Raw genomic sequence first — 7,614 nt, 5'->3', positions numbered from 1 at the left:
AATACTGTATTTATTTTAAGTTGTACCTTTTTGATCTTGATAAAATTCTGATGAGGGGAATCTCTTTTACCTATTTCCATGCACTGCGTCTTTTAGATGTTCCGAATACTTGCTTGATTTTTAGTGGGGGAGGGAGGTTGCCTATGAGCCGAAGGTTCAGGCGGCCATTTGCAATCCGGCGTCGCCACGCCCCCCCCTAGATTGTTCATGGTAGCAGTCTTCAGTTGTGTGATATGGGGACGCCAGGAGAGGGTTTCTGAAAAGATTATACCCAGATATCTGTATGTGCTACATTGCTCAATCGGTGTACCAAGAATGCTCCACATGGATTTCTTGGGTCTTTTCCTGAAAACTAGCACTTTAGATTTGGCATAGTTTATTTGCAGGGCTTCTGCCCTGCAATATTCACCCAGTTTATTAAGTAACCTCCTCAGACCAATCTTGGTTACAGAGAGAAGAACCATGTCGTCCGCATACAAAAGGATTGGAACTTTGTATTGCCCTATGGCTGGTGGCATAAATTCACTACCTTCCAAACTGGCAATTAGGCCGTTCAAATACAAGTTGAACAGGGTGGGAGCTAGCACACAACCCTGTTTCACTTCCTTGTGCACAGGTATATCTTCCGTAAGCCGGCCCTCCCTTCCGACCTTTACCTTGACAGAGGTGTAACCTTGACCTTGACAGTGGTGTTATTGTGCAGCAGGCCAATTAATTTAATCAACCGGGGATCAATACTTATGTTCCTAAGTTTCTGCCATAGTCTGCCTCTGTCTAGAGAATCAAAGGCTGCTGCTAGATCGATAAAGGCAGCGTACAGGGCCTTTGTGGGGCCCCTAACCGCAATAGAGGCCAGGGTTAATAAAGTTTGGCAGTGTTCAATAGTTGAGTGCTCTTTTTTGAATCCAATTTGAAGGGGATGAATTAAATTATTCTCTATAACTTGATCTTCAAGTTTATTTTTTAAATGACTACTATATAATTTAGAAGCAACTGGCAGTAAACTAATTGGCCTATAATTACATGGATCGCACTCTTCACCCTTCTTATAAATTGGGACAATAATACTAGTGGTCCAACCCTTAGGGAGTCTGCCAGTTCTATCAATCAGGGTAAAAAGTTTAGCCAGCATTGGAGCCCACCAATCAATAAATGCTTTAAAGCACTCAATTGGGTTCTATGTACTACTGTAAACAGAGATGCGAGAAGGGAGGCCCACCAGTCCGGGTCAACTTTTAAGATTTCTGGCAGTATAGCATCCGGACCAGGGGCTTTCCCTAATTTCAGTTGGGCGATGAGTTCTTTAACTTCCGCCAGTGACACGGGCGGCCAACTGGGGAGGTCATCTGAAAGAGACACTAAGGACTCAGTAAGGGCAGGTTCTTGATAAAACAGATCTGAAAAATACTGGAACCAGACATGGGAGGAAATGGCAGACATAGAAGGAACATTGGCTCGAAATGCACCAGAGACTATAGCCCAGAATTTTTTTGAGTTCTTTAAGGTTGTGGCATGGTATAACTCATCCCACCGAGTTTGAAAGAAGTCAAATCTCTTTTTTTTAATAAGTTGGCACAGCTGATTCTTAAGATTAATGGTTTAATAGCTAAGATGTTATTGGTGATCCTGAAGACAATAGTGTCTAAGTAATTTATCTCATTACTGTTATATTGACAAGTGAACTTAATTGAATAATGAATGGTATTCATCCAATCTACAAACTCCTTAAGTGGCTTTTATCAGAAAAATGATACTGTTATCAATATATCTTTTGTAAAAAAAATAATACATTGAAAATTTGGATTTACATCACAGTTAGAAATGGTGTCACTTTCAAGTTGGGCCATGAATAAACTGGCTAAGCTAGAGGCAAAAGTACTTACCATCACCACATCCTTACTTGTGTGTGTGTGTGTGTGTGTGTGGGGAAAATCCTCATAAAATGGAAAATCTTTACTAGGGTTAATTCCACCAAGTCTACTAAAAAGTGAGTGGGTGGTTGTTGTTCTTTCCTTTGTTCTAGTATTAACTGCATTCAGTGCCTTTGCTCTTCATGATATATGTTGGTATACTGCAGCAGCCGCAGCAACCCTGGGGAAGGAAGCGGCCAGGAGAGAATTTCATTGCCTTGAGGTCAACCAAAAAGCTGTGTGCTCAGGGGTAAAAATTGGTGCATCAGCCCAGGCTAGCACAGTTTAGAGGGAACACTGCCTATAACTGCAGCTGCCTTTTCCAGAGAGAACAGTGGGGAGACCTGTTTTGGAGGTCTATAACTGGGACTCCAGAAATGTAATCTGCCCCAATTTAAAGAGATTGTAGAGGAGCGGGCAGCAGGGTGAGCTTCCCTGTGCATTTGATGTGTGTAGATTACAGGGGGTCCATTCTATACATTTTTAAACCTGTGTCTGACATTTCCTCTAAAAGCACTTTTCTGGCTTGACCTTAGTCCTGTTGGGTTTGTACTGCCACAGTGTCACTGGTTCTGCTGGGCACATTGCACTGGTTCTGCTGGGCTTGCAAAAATGCCCCCCACACACACACCTTCAGTTTTTCCTGAAGAGATTCTCAGGAACTTTGATTCTGTTCTGCTGGACTTCTATTGCCCTTACTTTTTTGCTGGGTTCCCCCCCTCCATTGGAAACAATGGAGTATGGAGGTACCTTCTTTGGGGGGACGTAATTCAGACCCCATAAATCCAATCCTCACTGAACTTGGAAGTCAGGTAGAGGAGAGTCAGTCAGATGTCTGGGGCAAGCTTGGTGTTTCTGTCTTGTACAGGATCCATTTTGTACACTCCTGAATCTCCTGAACCTGCACCTGTCATTTTCCTAGAAAGCACCTTCCTAGGGGCACCTTCTTTGGGGGGGGGGCATAACTCAGACCCTGAAAATTCAATCCTCACCAAACATGGAGGGCAGGTAGAGGATAGTCAGCTGCAGATTCTCTGCAGGTTTAGTGTCTCTAGCTTGCAAGGTGTGTGTGTTTCACTGCATCTTTGACCTCACAAACTGAACTGGTTCATCTAGCATCAAAAAGTATGTGTTGGTCCCTGGTTTGTGATCTGCATGCACCATGAACTGATGCGAACCATGTTTTCCTAGTTCATGCCCATCTTTAGTAACAGCCAAGAAGTCTTGATGAATTATCAATAAGTATTGAGAAAGGCTCTTTTATATCTGGAGATGATATCATTATGGACAATTAATGCAAATGAGATTAGGCTTTGTCCTGCTGCCTGTTGTTTTGCCTTTGTAGTGGTTTGGGGCTGACACTTGCTGACTGCCCAAATTAAGACAAATAGAAACGAAGCTGATTTCAACATGAAAATGGAAATAGGTGGTGGTGGTGGAACATGAGACAAAATGGCAGCAGTTTGGCAACAAGCTCACTCGAAATATCCACTCAGTGTGCAACTGCACAAACTACCAGTATCCTAATACCATGTTATAATTATATGGTGCTGTTGCATTTGGACTATTGTGTACAGTTCACTATGGGGAACTTCTGTACACTCCCTTTTGAAAAAGGCTAAAATGAGTATATTTAGTTTAGAAAAAAGATATAATACAAAGGAATTGATTGACACAATACACACTTCTTTTCCCTCAGAATACACAAAAATAGAAAATGGCTTATTAAAATTAGCACAAAATTCATCTTCTCTGAACTAAAATACTTCAGAATAGACAGCCTATCCAGCATTGTAATAATGTATTTTATACTGTGACTTCCTTCATGCAGAAATAAGAATTTCATTAACCTTTTCATTAGTCTAGGTGTCAGACTGAGCTCATAAATGGTATCTTGGGGTGATTGGAGGGATGAGGCTATGGTGATATCCCTGAAGAAATTTGTAAATGGTGAAATCAACAGTTTAACAGGGCTCTTTTTGTAGCAGGTACTCATTTGCATATTAAGCGACACACCCCTAATGTAGCCAATCCTCCAAGAGCTTACAGTAGCCCCTTTAAGGAGAGCTCTGTAAGCTCTTGGAGGATTGGCTACATTAGGGGTGTGTGGCCTAATATGCAAAGGAGTTCCTGCTACAAAAAGATTCAATCATGATATTATTGAGATTCCTTTGGTTCTGTGTGAAGATATTCTGAAACAAAAAGATTTCTCAGTTTTAACTAAGACTAAATAATAGGGTTTGTTTTCAACACTTCTGTCTCTGGAACTATATAGAGCTATTAGCCTCACAGCATATGTCCTTTTCTTTGCATTTATTCTCACAATCTGCTCTTTACTCCCTCTGTTCTGAATTTCTGACCTTCTTCCACATTAGTTCCACATCATCACTTCTACTGCAACATGGTATAACCAAATTAATACTTGTCTGCTGAGGCATTGTTACCACCAGGGGTCATTTGGGGCCGGAGCGCATGGGAGCACTGCTCCGGCAGCCCAGGAGCAGGCAGAAATGGCGGTGGTGGCCAGCTCCCCGCCCCCGTGCTCCTTCTCCCCAGAGTCCCCATTGAATATAATGGAAAGATCGTGCTGCAGTGGTGGTGTGACTCCAGATAGAAGGGGTTTAAACTTTATTCAATGGGGACACTTCCCCCCACCCCACCTTGGCAGACCGGCTGGAGAAGCAAAAAAAGGGGGGAGGCAACTTCAAAAGCCTCCCCTTCCCCAGTCGGCCTGCCAAGGTCAGTTGGGGGGGGGGGAGAGAAGGGTTTTAAACTTTAAACCCCTTCTCTCTTCACCTCCCCCCCCAGCCCGGCTTGGCAGGCCAGCTGGGGAGGGGGAGGGGAGGCTTTTGAAGATGCCTCCTCCCCTTTTTGCTTCCCCTTCTGACATCACTTCCGGTGATGTCGGGGTGTGTGGCATATGCTAATGAGCTATTATGCTAATAGCCTATTCGATATGCTAATGAGCTCCTGCAGCTCTTTTTCTATGAAATGACCCCTGGTTACCACACTGAACAAATTAAACATGAGCGTCACTTTAAGGCAAGTGGAGTTTGACTTGAAACTTGCAGTTTTGTTCATCTTTAGTGGTTTTCCAAAACACTAAGCAGATTGACAGGAATCTGCAATGTGTCTTTAGATGTCTTCCATCGGTAATGTACTAAGTCTTTTTAACAGCTCATCACTAACATTCTTGGTACTGAATTTATTGCACAAATATCTGAGTGCTTCCATAACAAATGTCTACTTCTATAGCTTTAAAGGTTGCTTTCTAATGGCAAAGGTGCTCTCTGTTGGAATAAAATGTCCTTTGGATCCAATCATATGACTTTATTTGATGTGTGCAATAAGATTCAGTCTAAAGTCAGGTTCAGTCCCCAACATCTCCAGTTGAAAGGATCAAGAAGAGAATGATTTGAAAGACTTCTGTCTGAGATCCTGGAGTGCCACTGTGAGTCTAGAAGAAAACACTAACCTCATGGGCCAGTGGTCTAACTCAGCATATGGCAGCTTCATGTATTCATGTATATACAAAATATATGGTATAGTGTGATTATGAGTGATACGAGCATGAAGCACACCAATAGAACAAGAATCACAGAGGTGGAATGGGCCATATGGGCCATCCAGTCCAACCCCCTGCCCACTGCAGGATCAGCATAAGGCATCCCTGACAAGTGTACATCCAGTGCTGCTTGAAGACAGCCAGGGTGGGGGAGCTCATCACCTCCCTAGGCAGCCAATTCCACTGCTGAGTTACTCATACTGTAAAAGAAAAAATTATAATATTCATCTGGTATCTTGCCATCATAATTTAAACCCATTATTGCAAATTCTATCCTCTGCTGCCAACAAGAACAGCTCCTTGTCCTCCTGTAAGTGACAGCCTTTCAAATACTTAAAGAGGGCAATCATGCCCCCCTCAGCCTCCTCTTCTCCAGAGTGAACTTTCTCAAGTCCCTCAGCCTTTCTTCAAAGGGATCAGTATGAATTTAACTGACACAAATTTGAAGAAACAGATGGATTTTCCATTGAACTTTGCTCCCAGGAGACCAAAAAAAAAAGTATTTGGAGATGGAACTTCTCGTGAATTTGGGCCATTATCTATTTTAACGTATCAGAAACGGTGGACATGAAAAATTAAATGTAATTAACCAGGCAATAGATTGGATCCAAATAGTTTTCTGCAGCGAAAAAGGAAGGAGGGTTCCTCTGGCCAAGAAACAAGGGGTGATTTCCCACTAGCGCTGCTCCGAGCTCACTCTTCACTTTTGCCTTGATGGTAGGTGTCAATTTCACACAAGCTGCTGCGCGGCCGCATTTTGTCTCACAGCTTCGTGTGATTTTCCCCGTGTCCACTCAATCCTCAAAAAACAGGATTGAGTAGACACGGGGAAAATTGCACGAAGCTGCGAGCCAAAATGTGGCCGTGCAGCAGCTTGTGTGAAATTGATGCCTACCATCGAGGCAAAAGTGAAGAGTGAGCCCGGAGCAGTGCTAGTGGGAAATCACCCAGCGCTTTGCTGGGGATCATGGGACCTGCATGCCCAAAAGCCGTGTGGGATGGGCGCTATTATAAGGAGGGCAATTAGATCAGATTATGTGAAAAAGCTGGCTAGGTCCAGCCCTCTGCAGTTGTGAAGACATGTCCATAATCGGGTCAGTCATCTTGGTTTCATGCCTATGTGTGAGGAAGAACATCAACAAACATTTTCAGTCACAGTAATTGTTTTCAGAACTGTATTACCATCTAAGGGAGGAATGAACTGTTGCCTGTTTTAATTTTTTACACAGGACCAAAATTCTGTTCCTCCTCTAGAAAGCCAAACTTCTGCTAACAGAAGTTAACTGACAGTGCAAATGGTATTATAAGGAATGCTGCCAAAGACCATGCTTTCCCACAGTTTGAATCAATCTGCAACTTCTGCAACTTCAGTGGAGCGTTAGTTTTGCTTGGATTCTCTTCCAATGAGTAAACTGATTCTATAGCAAATTGTGTTTGTCATGCTTCGGGCTCTGCAGTCCTAAAAATTTAACTTTTATCAATAGAGGCATTTGGCAGAGTGTTTACTGCCTCTTACTCAAGTGCATATCATAGACCACTGTACATTTCTGCCTGAGGCCAGAATAGAGAAAATTTAAGCTTCCAGGATGTGAGCCATGTCAGTAGCACGGTACAGTGACAACCTGCCTCTCATGCCATTAAATACTGCTGTTCCCCCTGAAGTGCACAATCTTCTGTCTGGAAGGACAGTTACTTTCCCCACCATTCTGATGTTTAGTATTTAAATTAGACTAACAATTTCTACTGAGAATTAGTAGCTGCCCCACCCTTTTGGTTCTGGTTCCTTTGAAAGTCATCTTACCTTTTGGATTCTGCCTAAACATTTGATTAATCTTGTTTGCATGTATATTTCTGGTGGCCAAAACCAACAACATGGTCACAGGGAGCCTGCTGCTTTTCTCCTCTCTCTCTCTCTCTTTCGAGTGGTGGGGCATGGCCAGGCCTAGCCCTTTCCTCCACCCCTCACCACCTCACTGCTACCGGAGGGTGAAGAGGGTTTGCTATGGCTTCCTGCCCTGCTTCCGGTTTCCTGTGCCACATCTCCTCAGCGGGAGGGCAAGGAGGGTGGTTGCTGTCACAACACACTTCTCTGCCTCGTCTCCCCTGGTGTGAGGAGGGTGGGCACTGCTGCAAATGCTT

The sequence above is a fragment of the Gekko japonicus genome, unplaced genomic scaffold (assembly GCF_001447785.1).
Source record: "Gekko japonicus isolate JY-2015 unplaced genomic scaffold, Gekko_japonicus_V1.1 scaffold1208, whole genome shotgun sequence".
NCBI classification, from domain to species: Eukaryota; Metazoa; Chordata; class Lepidosauria; order Squamata; family Gekkonidae; genus Gekko; species Gekko japonicus.
Note: the sequence above shows the minus strand (reverse complement) of the source record.